Genomic DNA, 14,621 nt, shown 5'->3' on the forward strand with positions numbered 1-14,621 from the left:
TTTTCTAAAACATTAACTTTCTATAGTGAAGCCATTCGGAGCAATATAAGATGCTAATAAATATTGTTTGAATAGCGTTTTTAAAACAAAGTTGTTTACTTTTATTGCCAATGAAATGCATTAAAACAAAAAAGAGTTGTTTACTTTTACTGTCAATGATATACGTTAAAACAAAAAATCTGTATTCTGTAAATATGTATAAAGCGTATAAAGTTATTTTGTCATTTTTGACTGCTTTAAATTGTCCAGTATTCTATCTATCATATTTTCTAAAGATGTGAAACAGTTTTATGCTTCTTCATTTGCGTTTTGTCCTTAGATAAAGTTTCTGACAACCTTTAAAACACGTGTGAATGGTCAACCCAATACAATGACACTTGAATCATAAATTTTACATTTCCGACTAAGAATCATAAATTGTAAGAAGTTTATTGCGGGCGGCCCGCAGTTAAAGTATTTATTTATAGCTACGACCGGGCCAAAACGTAAAAAACATGTTTTTCAATCTTATTTTTTCTCGTTATAAGCAAATTTACCTCGCTATAAAGGGTTATAGTTCAATAGAAATTTCACGGGACATCTAATGTACCTCGTTATAAGCGAAACCTCGTAATAACCGTGTTCGTTATAAAGGGAGTATACTGTAATAAATACAAGAACATCGGCTACGGTTATACAATCTCATCTTAACGTCGCTCTATTATATTTTGTCGATCCCTCATCTACTGTGTTTATTAGTGTTGTTTATCCTCTGTTATAGTTGTGCTACATTTTAGTCTTCAAACGAAACTGTTCATTGTTTTGGCCATCATAAATATAAGTATTTATTCATTTCTCAATATTGCACTATTGTTCTCCTCTATTGTACGTAAAATCACCTTTAAGCTTAACAATTAATGGAAATGTTTAACTCAGATTAGTTTCAGCGGTTTCAGTTATAAAGCGTCGTCGCTAATGCGGGTACTTTTGTTCAAACCACGAACTTTCTGGCTCGGAAACAAAACGACATTAACGGAAAATTATGACCATCTGGTATTTATAATCGACCAGATTTACAATGGCGTTACTTGTGTCGAAAATCACGATATAATTAATATTTACTGGTCAGGACTAACGGATTACCGCTGGCATTTAACGAACGGTTCAGTATATAGCAACCCCATTCTCAAATCGTTATCTATCGCCGTAATTTATTTATTTAGTATTGGGCTAAGCAGAATTAAATAGCGAAGTATTTTATTAGGAAATGATAAACCAATATCCAACAAAATTCACGTTTGACTACAAGCTGGGAGTCACGTTTCATACCTGGATACGTTGAGTATTTAATTTATTGTGCTTGAATCCAGTTTTCTTCTGGAGACGTTGAGTATTTGAATCACCGTGACAAATAGCCTACCCCTGTTTATAACTAAGCTATTTATAAGTGCAGGAAAACGATAGAGATCGACTCATTTGCAGACTTTATATTACCCGGAGGATGCCTTTTGGCAACGAAAAAAAAAATCGTACTTGTTTGTACTTTTTCTTCTTTTGGCATCGCAACCCTGGATGGGTAATGCCTGTCTTTCTATGTCGTTTCGTTCCATTTAGATCTCTCTTGTGCCCTTCTACACCACTATCTTACTTTCATAGTTTTCAGGTCATCTTCAACGTCATCCATCCATCTCGTTCTGGATCTTCGTTTCTTTCTTTAACATTTTCTTTCTTTTATAACTTTTTAACAGTTTCTTTTATACGTTCTTGTCTCTGGACATGTTCCAGCCATGATGACAGCCTCTGACTTTTTACAAGTCGTACAATATCGTGCTCTTCGTTCAATTCATTAATCTCGTAGTTTCTTCTGATTCTCAAGTCCCGTCCTCCCCTTGCATCGGGCCATATACTTTTCTCATCATCCTTCTCTTGCATGTCTTGTTGTTATTTAACTTTTTTTGTTATTAGCCAGGTCTCACATCCATAGGTTACTACTGTTCTAATTAATGTTCTGTAAATTGTCATTTCGGTTCGTTTGTCTAATAGTTTCCCACTGCCAATACGTGCATTCATTTCGCTACTTAGAGAATTCTTTTGATTTATTTCTGTACCCAAATATGTAAAGACATCCACACGTTCGATAGTATAGTTGTCTAATGCGATATTATTTTCATTGCCAGGTCTCCTATTGACTGTAATGTACTTGGTTTTTGTTTCACTTATTATATTTTTGTAAACGGGAAAAAATCCTGAACCGGAGACAACTCATTCAAAAGTCTAGAGAATTTCAAGTACTTACGATTATATGCTTCGTTGAATACCAAAAGGCATTTAATTGTGTAAGCTGGATAAATCTGTGGTCCATTTTAATAGAAATGGGCACACCAATGCACCTGATGACACTTATTAAAAATCTGTACCAGTCCAATATAGCAACAGTATGACTAGATCTCAGAAGTTCTCAAACCAATGGAAGACCGAGAGAGGTGTTAGACAAGGATGCGTGTTTTCACCTGACTTATTCAATATTTATGGTGAACATGTCATGAGGATGGCTTTAGATGGATGGGCCGGTGGAGTAACAGTGGCTGGTAGGAAAATTTAAGATATGCTGATGACACTACACTTATAGCAGCAAATGAGCAAGAAATGTTTAATCTCCTGCGAAGAGTTGAGTACGAAAGCAATAAAGTTGGTCTGAAAATCAATACAGCTAAGACAAATATAATGGTGGTCGACAGATTCCAAACTATTCAACTAACTAACACGTTACAGGAATACCAGATAGTGGACAGTTTTGTCTATCTCGGGTCTAGTATAACTAAAGATGGTAACTGTGAAGCAGAAGTTCGGAGACGTATTGGTATGGCAAAAAATGCGATGAGTCGTCTAACTAAAGTTTGGAAAGACAGATCTATCTCTCAAAATATCAAGATAAGACTGGTGAATGCCCTTGTTTTCTCAATATTTCTATACGGGGCAGAGACTTGGAGTCTTCGCGGACGCGAGCGCCAAAAAATTGATGCCTTTGAGGTGTGGTGCTGGAGAAGAATGCTGCGCATACCTTGGACAGCTCATAGGGCAAACGTTTCCATTCTAAACCAACTCGAGATTAAAAAAAGGCTGTCCACAATATGTCTGCAACTTATTCTGCAATTTTTCGGTCACGTGGTTCGCAGAGGCGACGATAGTTTGAAGAGATTAATTGTTTCTGGAAACGTTTCGGGGGGAAAAGATCAAGAGGACGATCACCAATTAGATGGTCCGACCAAATTAAGAATTCAGCTGGAAACTCATTCTGCGAAGCTCTCAGAGCAGCTGAAGATAGAGACCAATGGAGAAAAATTGTTAGAAATATTGTAAGGAATCACGATCCTCAGTAATCGGGAAACGACAAGAGAGAGATTATATTTTTAGCCGTCTAAGTACCTCCTCATTTCTAACTGTTGACCTAGCTTATTCTTAGTAGTCGTCGTTATCCATATCTCAAAGGCTTACAAGCATTTAAACATAGCCTCACTTACGAGTCCACACTTCCACTCCATACAGTAGCACTGAAAAGATATAGTAATATGTCATTCGAACGCGAAGGTCAATACTAAGATCGTGGTTGCAAAGTACGTTCCTCATTTTTACAAATGCAGCCTGGGCTCGTTCTATTCGGCTTTTAATTTGTACGGTTGGATCCCAGCTCTCATGAAATTTAATATATACGCGTAATAAATACAGCTTCTGTACATGTTTATATTGACTTGGACATTTAAAAATTACAATTTAAAATTAATCAAGGCTTTCGAACTATGGTTATAACGCAGAATATTAAAAATATCATGGACTGATCACCACTATACAAACCAGAAAACTGGAATACCTAGACCACGTGATGAGGGGACCAAAATATGAAATTTTGAGACTCATAATACAGGGAAATACTAGGAAGATCTGTTGGCCGAAGGCAGAATTCTTGGTTGAAGAATCTATTTTCTAGTCTTAAAGGTTAAATATGTAGGATAAACCCTTGTGGGCGTTTAGATTAAGTTTCAGTTGATATCTACTGTAGTTTTGCCCTTATTTTGGAGTAAATGTAAAAAAGGTTACCTATCTTGAGTTGGTCCAGACGTAGTTCATTCTTACCTGGAAATATAAAAAGTAAACATTAGTATCATAAAAATTATAAAATTATCTGTAACATAAAATTTCAATAACAATCATTTTACCTAATGTTTATAATCAGGTAGTGGTATCAGTAAACTGTTCTTGACTTAAACGGTACGTATTATGTGATAATGTGACAAATAGAGATGATATTTGGATGAGAAGGCTTGTTTTCTTCTCGTTTAGGTAGATATGAAAAATCCTTTATCTGAAATGGTCTAGCACTTTCCATTTCCAAGTAAAATAATGTGTTTAAACCATCTCTTATAAACCGGTAGTACTGCAGCCAGTTAGGTTATTTATTTAACACCTTTTATTCATTCTTGATACCCATTTCAGAATTCTGGCAACCTGTACCCGTTCGTACAGGTATAGAGGATGGGTACCATAAGTTTTTGGAGTAACTTGATAGCTGATCAGAACATTGTTTACGGTGTGCAATCTACATAATGCCTCGCAGTCATGCAAGATTGGTTGACTGTTTCCGGTCCTCTGCTACATAGTCTGCAACTTAAGTCTCCATGAAACACCCAATTTGTATGTAGGTGTCCCTTAACTGGTGCATCTCCGGTAAGGAAGCCTGCTATGATCTGAGTTGATTTCTGCAGGTTTTTACAGTACTTCGGCCTTATTACACTGTTGAATATTCCTTCATTTAACTCTTCTAACGTTTTAGACCCGTCTGTGTACCAGGTATAACCCTGAAGTCTGGTTTGTGTTTCCTCTGCCTACTAGGGTCTACTAGGAAAGGTGCTTTGGGCATGTACCTAGGTAACATATGGCTATAAATATCTAATTATCGTCTCACCCTTATAAGAATGTGCAAAGGAACGAGGTCCAGTAGGGGCCTCCGTAGGGACCTGCTTTTGGTGTGCCTATTTGTCCATGGGACGTTCCCTGTCAGCTATTGAACTAAATATATATATACATATATATATATATATATATATATATATATATATATATATATATATATATATATATATATATATATATATCAACGCTCCCTAGGACGACTGGATTGACAGAGAGTTTTGGGAGAATGACATCGTATCGTTTTCGTGGATACACATCAGTTGTGAGGAGGAACGATACGAGGTAACGTTTACTTCTAATAACTTTAAGAGCGAAGATGAACTGAAGAAATAAATAATTTTAGGACACGGCATAAAAACTCCGATTAAAATGTATCTTTAAACTCATTAGACAATATTTAGAAACAATATTTGTTTTAAAATCTTCTAATAATATATTTGTCAATAATGGAGATAAAGCAGAGCCCATTTCTAAACCAAAAAGGGTTTTGGAAAGAAATCATAATTTAACTGAAAATAAATATTAGGTTCATTATAGCTGATACATTTAGTTTTCCTCTAGTTGTCAATGTATCATCATTCTCAAATGTTCTATGATTATTTTTTTAATCTTATCTAATAGCACATTTTTTAAATAGGTTATTTATATCCAAACTTCAATTCAATTCAATCTCTAATAATTTAATTAAAAAGTGTTATGTGTTTTTTGTAATTTGTCAATATTGTTTGAAAAAGTTCAATCTTACGCTTATTATTAAGCAACAATAATTGATTGTAATGAAAATTACATTTTTAACTATTGTTTGACGTTTTGATTTCCACTCTGGAAATCGTTTTCAAAAAACATTATTTTAGAAATTTTGCGAAAAGTATACCTAACTAACAAGGGTATTGGTTATCAAGTTTTTTTTATTATATTATAACTAATAAATTAACAATAAGAATAAAACAATGTATTGTATAAGTTAATGTGATGCGTTTAGGTCCTGTCCCTTGGTTCTGGCGTGATGTGGTCCCCTCCAGTGAGAGAATCACGGGTCCACGTTACTGGTCTGTTGGCCAACGTCGCTTTAGTCTTCTGATAACTCGATGTTGAGGTATTGCGGAAATTAATGGATTGGAGTGTGTGTTCACTTTTTGAATGTATTGTAATTTCTTTTGCTGGTATACTTCTTTCACTGTTGAAATATTGAGATCCTCATAGATTCTTTGGTTGATTACGTACCAGGGTGCATCAACAATTACTCTTAAGATTTTTGATTGGCATCTTTCCATAATAGCAATATTAGATTTACTACTACAGCCCCATAGCTCTATGCCATATGTCCATATTGATTTGATAACTGTTTTATAAATTAGAATTTTATTATTTATTGACAGCTTGGAGTTTTTTCCAATTAACCGATTGATTTCTTTTTGTCTTAGTTGTATTTGTTTTTTTTTTGGTGATGTGTTCTTTCCAACACAGGGTTTGGTACAGGTGTAGCCCTAGGTATTTGGTTGTTTTAGTTCTGGGTATTTCTTCATTGTTGATATATATTGGTGGTGGTGTTTCTCGTCGTAAAGTAAAAGTTACGTGGGTTGACTTGTTTTCATTTATTTTTATTTTCCATTGTTTTAGCCAGTTTTCAAGCTCATACAAATAGTCTTGGAGTTATTGTGTAGCTATGTTAATGTGTTTGTGACTTGTAAGTGCTACTGTGTTATCTGCAAATGTGCCAATTGTTACGTTATGTGATGTTGGTAGATCAGACGTATATAATATATATAATAAAGGTCCCAGGACGCTGCCCTGTGGAATTCCCGCCTTAATGGGATGCGTTTTGGATATTTCTCCATTTACTTGTGTTCTAAACTGTCGGTTTTCCAAGTATGATGTAAGTATTCTAAAGAATGGTGGTAATATTTGTTTAATTTTATAAAGAAGTCCTTTATGCCAACCCTTATCAAAAGCTTGACGTACATCTAGTGATACCATTGGGCAATATTCCTTTTCTTCTAATGCTAAATTGATTTTATGGGTTATTCGGTGGCATTGCTGGATAGTTGAGTGTTCTCGTCGAAATCCAAACTGATAATTTGGTATCCAATCTGCGCCTGTAAAGTCTGGATCTATTCTTTTTATTAAAAGTTTTTCTAGTAATTTGGAGATTGTTGATAACAGACTGATAGGTCGATAGGATGAGACTTCACTTGGATCCTTTCCTGGTTTTGGAAATAAAAGTATTTCTGCAATTTTTAGATTGTTAGGCCAATAATTACATCTTAATATTGCGTTAAATATATATGTAAGGATTACTATACCCTTTTTTGGTAATTCTTTTAACATTTTTTGTGTTATTAGGTCAATTCCTGGTGACTTTTTGATATTTAGTCTTAAGATTTCTTCTTTAAGTTCTTTGGGTGTTGTTAATTTTATTGGATTTACTGATAGTTGTTCTGAGTTTAAATGATTAATAATTTCTTGATCTTCTTCATTGTTGTGTGGTTGGAATACTGTTGCTAAATGTTCAGCAAATAATTCTCATTTTTCTTTATCGCTTCTTGCCCATTGGTTCTGTGTGTCTGTGGTTTTTCTTACTGGTGGGGATATTGCTTGAGGTTCTAAGGATGATTTGATTGGTTTCCATATTGAATGGTCGTATCTATTAAGTTGTGTTACATATTTTTTGACTGACTCTTCTCTTGCAATTTTTAGTTGTGTTTTTAATTTATTGGTTAAGCGATTGCAAAACGTTTTATCCGCTGGGTTCCGACTTTGTTGCCATTTGGCTCTTGCTCTTCTTTTTTCAGCAATGAGCTTTTTAATTTCTAGTGGAATATTTATTCTATTCTCGATTTTATTTTTATCTGCATCGTTCGGTGTCGTTTCTTTTGCAGCGTTTTGCAATAAAGTTATAAGGTTGTTTGTAGCTGCTTCTATTTCTGAAGGGCTTCTTAGTCTTACATTTAGTTTAATGTTTTCATCCAGTATTTTTCGGTAAAGGTTCTAATCTGTTCTAGGTCCATGCAGTTTTGGAGTAGGTTGTTTGTTAATAACGCATGTGCTAATTGTTGCAATAATTGGTGAATGATATGAAGATAGATCATAATTTGGAACTATGTCCATAAAGGTGTTAGATATTCCTTTTATGATGCAAAAATCTAAGAGGTCTGGTCTTTTTTTGGGGTCCGTTGGCCAGTACGTTGGTGTTCCTGTTGATAAATATGAGTATTTATTTTCTTGAATTAAGCTATAGAGCTCTCTCCCCTTTGTTGTTATTAATCTTTATCCCCAGTAAGTGTGTTTACTATTAAAGTCACCAGCTGCGATAAACTTTGGACCTAGAGTATTGAAGAAGGATCCGAAATCGGTTTTTTTAATATTGGGCTTTGGAGGGCAATATACTGCTGATATTGTTATTTCGTAAGGTAATGAGCACACTTTAATTACTGTAGCTTGGATACAGTCTGTTATATAACTTCCCATCATGAAATGTTTAATCAAGATTGCTGTACCTCCATGGGCTGTCTTGTCTGGGTGGTTAGTATGGTACGTTAGATAATGAGGTATTTTAAAATACGATTTGTCTGTAAAATGTGTCTCACTTATTAATAATATATCTATAAAATTTTCTTGTAGAAATATTAACTTCGTCCTTATGATTCAGCAGGCCATTGGCGTTCCATTCAGCTATTCGTAGAAAGAATTTTATTTGCATACGAGTTTACTTAGCATGTTTATTACCATGCTGTTTTGTTGCAAGATTTGATTAAACATGGCTTTGAATTCTTCTAAAAACTTCATAAGAATAGTGTTTGAATCTTGGTTATCTGAAGGAGCAGCAGGAGGTTGTCTATTACTCACTGCATTAGCATAGCTTACATTTGGTCTTACTGTATTGGGTATAAAGTTTCTGTTACGTGCTTGCGACATATTTTGGTGATGATTATATGTAGTTTATGCTATATTTTTATTTCTATTTAAATTACGATAATATTCGCATCCTTTATAGTTAGCTGAGTGATCTCCTCCACATAAAGCACTTGTAGCTGGTCGGTTCTTGTTCTTTTTACAGCTGTTTGTGCTGTGCTGCCCTCCACATTTCACACAGACATATGGTATATTGCAATATGTTTTTGAATGGCCATATAATTGACATCTCATACATTGGATGATATTTTTGTTTTTTATGGGTGGTTCAATTTGTATATTGCAGTGTTGTAATTTCTGAATTTTATAAATATCTTGGTTATTGTCTGTTGGTTCAAGGTCAACAAAGAACATATTTACCGGCTCTTTTGTAATCCTATGTTTAGCATTAATGATGTTTCTTACCTTGTGACCCAGTTTTGTCAGTTCTTCTTTGATATCTTCTGTTGCATGTGAATAGTGAAGGTATTTAATTACGACTCTATAGGCCCTTTCTTCCTTTGGTTGATATGTGTGATGAATAATGTTGTTCTCTCTCATATATCTTGATAATTTTCTGTATATTTCTGGATCGCTACAAATTATTTTGACTGTATTATTTGCCATAGTCCTGGTTTCGTATTGTTCAGCTTCAGCTATTTCTGTAAATTTTTTCCTCATTTCTGGGAAGTCGCTTACACCGTAAACAAATATTGGTGGTGGTTTAGGTTTTTTTGGCACTGTTTCATTTTGATTGGTTTCATTTTCTTGGGTGTCCGTTAGTGTATTATATTTGTTCGATAGTGTAATGGTATCATCTTCTTTATCTGTTTCTACATTTGATCTAATTTTTCTGCGTTTTGTAGTTTTAACTACTTGCCATGAGTTTTTTGTTGACACATTTGCACTTTCTGGTTCGTCATCGCTTGTTGATGACATTTTGTAGTATTGCTGGCTATTTCTGTTATTTATATTGCTGTTGTGTGGCGCGTTTTGTTGATTTATATATTGTTCTTGATTGGGCGGAAATATCATATTCGTCGAAGAATTGGTGGTTGGTTGATTTATTTGTATATTGTACATACCTGGTGTTTGTGATGAGATTTGTGGATAACCTTGTATATTGTTGATTTGTGATTGACCCTGTGTGTTGTTTGGAATCTGCATTTGTGGATAACAATTCATTTGGTTTGATGGATACTGGATTGGTAATGGCTGGCTGTTTACATTTTGCATTTGTTGGCTAACTATGTAGTTGTCGAATCCTGGTCCATTCCCCGTTGGAAACATTATAAATAAATTACTGAATTGTTTTTAAATTTAATTTGATGAGTTTATTGTTTTTAAGTCTATTACTAATTGATTGATTTTTAATCACTTAACATTTACTTATCTGTTCAATTCGATAAAACCGGTCGCATGTTGATAACGGAGAACCATTTAACGTCCGCTCGGTTTGGAGTATCGATGTGAACTCGGTTATCAAGTGTATTAACAAAACATTTCTTTTCGAAAGTACTTTTAAATTAAATATATAGAGCAATTATAATTATTTAATTTAATTGTTGAGATCGTACACGAGAAAAAACGGGATAAGAAGACCTCTGATGAGATGGACTGATGATCTGAAGTATATGCTAGAGCGGCACTGGATAGAAAGCAATATGGGTACAATAAGGCACGATAAATATATAGACAGTAATTCTATAGATATGTCAACCATTTTGATTGTCTCTTCCAGGTATCCATTTCCTCTCTCATCTCTTTACATCTTTTAATATAAGGACTTGTAATTGCAGATGTTTAAACCATATCTACTCTAATTACGACAGAATAAATGTAGACTTTAACCCTCTAGGAAAGATGAGTTTTATTTATTTCTTAACTGCTTGTGCGCTGAGAAAAAATCTGATTCATTGATATTAACTTCAATAATACTTTAACTCCTAGCATTCGCTGGGGAATGTCCCTTTTTTCAATTTGTACTCCATCGTCATTTTATTCTTTCGACCACATAAGTCACTATATTTATGGATTTTAGTCCTAAAAGGAGCCAAGAACATCTAAACATATTGTGGTAATGATTGTTAGAACAAAATCTAAACTTATAAACAATAATTAAAACGAGTCTTTATTGCATACAGTTTTTTGAGTCTTGTCTCATAATATTCTTCTGGGTACAAATCCATTTGTTTATGATAAAATTTCTATTTTTTTTAATTAAAGCTTTCATAAAATCAAATTCTATTGCACAATCGATAAGAAACAACGCCCCCTCAAAATATTATCTGATATCGATCGACTTTTTTTCCGTCTTTTGTCATTTCTTTTTTATTCAAATAAACCGTTTTATTCAGTTTTTACACCATTTAAACGACTCAGTCAGTCCCCTTTAAGAAATTTAAACACATTAAGCATTAAGTGAAATAAAATTTAAAAGCATTTTATAGTCCCTGAAACGATTCGGAATTTATAATGTTATTAATTAGGCAAGTCTGAAAGCTTAGCAGCACATTTTACCGTGTTTGATTAAATGCAAAATGAGCCTAACGATTCAGTATAAACTGAAATAATCGGACAAGTCTGGAATTCAATCAAGCTGAAATAAGAGCGTTATTGGTATTTTAATCCTGCAAATTAAGTCTCTTCTTATTCGCTAACCTGATCCAGGTATCGTGTTATCATGAGATATCATAAGTTGGTATTCTCTGGCTCTTATTTATTATTTGAAACTATTAATTATTATTTGAAATAATCCTTGAAATATATACCCTTTATTCAGAGGATTAATCAAGGTGGATTACGTTTTCGAGATAATTTGGGCGAAATTCTAATTTCAAATTTCCATCCCCTCTGTATTTCGTAAACATCTATGGACCTACCAGCCTGCGTTGCAGTCCAGATGGGAACGATTTCTAAAACAGTATAGTTTGTCTCGTAGTCGAGAAAAAAGTTTCAACGGATGATATATATCTGGCATTTACATATTTCAAGAGCAACATCTAATAATACTAGTAAATATTTCTATAAACATGAATTGAAAGACCATACATATGGCGCAACAGCGCATAAACATTCCGTGTATGAATCGGTATCATTAGGATTAGGGTACAGCCCGGGGGTAAACGTGGTAAACTTTTTTGTATCTTTTTTGGGGTCCCAAAGTAAAATTCAGCTTGTTCGTATAATTCTTAGAGATTCAGTGTTTTTTTGGTCTCTGACGACTGGAATATATTGGTGTACTCCTTTTGGTTCTTGTTTTTTGTTTGCTTTTTTCCTGGACATGATCTCATCGTCAAATCATATGTGATTTGCAATGGTATCAAATGGAATCCCTATTATACGAAAGATAGTTTATATCTTTTTATGGTTTACTTAAACTGCTGTCATGTCCTCAATTTTTTTTGATTACATTACTTACTTTTATTTTTAGCTACTTCTTATTTATTACCTAATAAAATATTTTACTTACTTATTTATCCGTGGCTTTACATAGCAAGTTATATTTGCCGTTTACCACATTCCAACCACCAATTCTTCCTATAATATATCTTCTTCAGTGAGATCGCTTTTTTCATCATTTCCATTGCATTCATTTATTTGTCACCCAAATGTCTGAGCCTTTTTTTTAAGATTTGGCGTTTTGTTGTTGTCTTTCCTTTCTCCATTTTACTTATTATATCCGTTTTGTCTGTTCCTTTATTTGTTATAGTGTTGTTATTTGTTGAGTAACACTCAAGTATTTATATTCATTTGTTTGTTTTATTGATTTGTTCTTCACCTTCAGGTCCTGTGCAGTATTTCCAATGACCATTTATTGCATTTTAACATAATTAATTTCCTAACCCGATCTTTCAACTTTTTTATCATGTAGACGATGTCGTCTTTCGTCTTCTGCTAAAATTATTAGATCATCGGCAAACAAAAGGCTATGGATGTAGTTGTCCTCAATTCTTACTCCCAACTGTCCACATTTCTTGTTCCAGTTTTTTAGTGTTTCATCTCTATAAAGTTTGGAATAGTACACTGGTACCATCTCGTCATTGCATCAACAGTATATTGGCGAGATTTACCACGATATTCTTTGACTATTGTCCTCAATTCCGTTTTGACCATATCCTCGGTATACATTTTTTTCATAGTCAACTATGCACAACGGCTTTTCTGTCAGTCATAGTTGAAATCCGTTTAAAGGGTCGTGTCAGAATGCATTATCTAAAATTATTACATAACAAACGACATGTCTGGCTAGAAATCTAGTCAAGCTAATAAATACATTTTTCTTATTAAGATATAGTTTTTTTCTCCTCTCGAAGCCGTCGGTTCTACGCCGGTCGTATATACTTCAGTCATTTGGCTTATTGTACATGTTCCATTAACTATACCGTTATGATCTTATATAATCATATATATTATTTAACTCTACAAGAGCTATAATTGCCCAAGTCTCGCAGCTCCCTTGGGCACTGCTTAGACACACTTTTCCCCCGTGTCATTCATCTAATGGATCTGATGGTGTTACATCTCGGGATTGGGAACTTGGGGAGCATAGTAGTCGCAACAAAAATCTTACCATAAGATGAACCAGTTAGGATCTTATAACGTTATTTCTGCATAACCCCTGATTCATTAGAGATCCGGGAAAGATACAAATCCATACACAGACGGTCGGCGAATGTCTCTGCTCCACAACTCGTGGTAGTTACAAGAGGTGCCACCTATTTTCGTGACGATAAACGAAACACGATTTAACAAAATCTGTTTCTATGCTTTTGAGCTACTCAAAAAATCGTGTTTCGTTCATCGTCACCAAATGTATTTTTCCTGGATCTCTGATGAAGCAGGAGTTATGCAGAAATATCGTTATAAGATCCTAATGGTACCGATTCATACACGGAATGTTTGACGTATTGTACTGTTGGCCAGGGTATACTCTTTTGAGTGTGCAATCCTGAGTTTCTGGTTTATTTCGCGTTGAATAATTTTAGTTTTAAAAAAATCATTGTTTTGACGAGGTTTCGGCAAGATCGCACTTGCCAAAAGTAAAGCATTTACTTCAAGCACCAGCAAAAAGCGCTACTACCTAACTTCACGATGGCAGTGCGACCTTGCCGAACAAAATGTTAAACAATGATTTTTCTCAAAACCAAAATTATTCAATGCGGAGGCAAACCCGGAAAACCACAGAAAGTGCATATAGCTCTCGGGGAAATTTCAAGTTTATCATTCATATATATATATATATATATATATATATATATATATATATATATATATATATATATATATATATATATATATATATATATATATATAAAATAAATATCATAATTCTCAATATGCTGGCGTTTATTGTTTTAATTTTTTATATTGTCTCGTTCTGCTGATTACAAACAATAGATCATCTTTAGCACAAATGTTAAAAAGACTAAAAACATCTTTTTAAGTATTCTCAAAAAATCATTTTAACAGGAGTGTCATAAAACAAACTGATAACAATACTTCGAACAGATTTGAGTAACTATGAAACTGAATGCAAGGAAATGAATTTTAAATCCAGAAAGAGAAACTTTTACGGGTTCAGTCATTAGCAAGAGATTCCGGTAAAGTGCATTAATCGACGTAACCATTGAACTGCGTTTCTGAAACCGCAATAACCTTTTTGGTTTTGCTGTTGCAGGGCGTCGTTCCTGTTAGGGCACTTGGCGCGGTGAACGCCGAAGCAGACAAACATAATCCGCAATTGAAATTTATCACGTTCTAGTGAATGCTGTCGACAGTGG

The 14,621-nt window shown here is 34.1% G+C and overlaps 2 protein-coding genes across 4 annotated transcripts in view; one reads left to right on the forward strand and one right to left on the reverse strand.

Annotated features, from left to right (window-relative positions):
- Window positions 1-14,621, reverse strand: part of Cals (calsyntenin 1) — a 457,567-nt gene that overhangs the window by 377,078 nt on the left and 65,868 nt on the right. The gene's annotated exons all lie outside the window — the stretch shown is intronic.
- LOC140437016 (glucose dehydrogenase [FAD, quinone]-like) overlaps window positions 1-14,621 on the forward strand; it is a 97,878-nt gene that overhangs the window by 34,785 nt on the left and 48,472 nt on the right. The gene's annotated exons all lie outside the window — the stretch shown is intronic.

Source organism: Diabrotica undecimpunctata, chromosome 3 (genome assembly GCF_040954645.1).
Source record: "Diabrotica undecimpunctata isolate CICGRU chromosome 3, icDiaUnde3, whole genome shotgun sequence".
NCBI classification, from domain to species: Eukaryota; Metazoa; Arthropoda; class Insecta; order Coleoptera; family Chrysomelidae; genus Diabrotica; species Diabrotica undecimpunctata.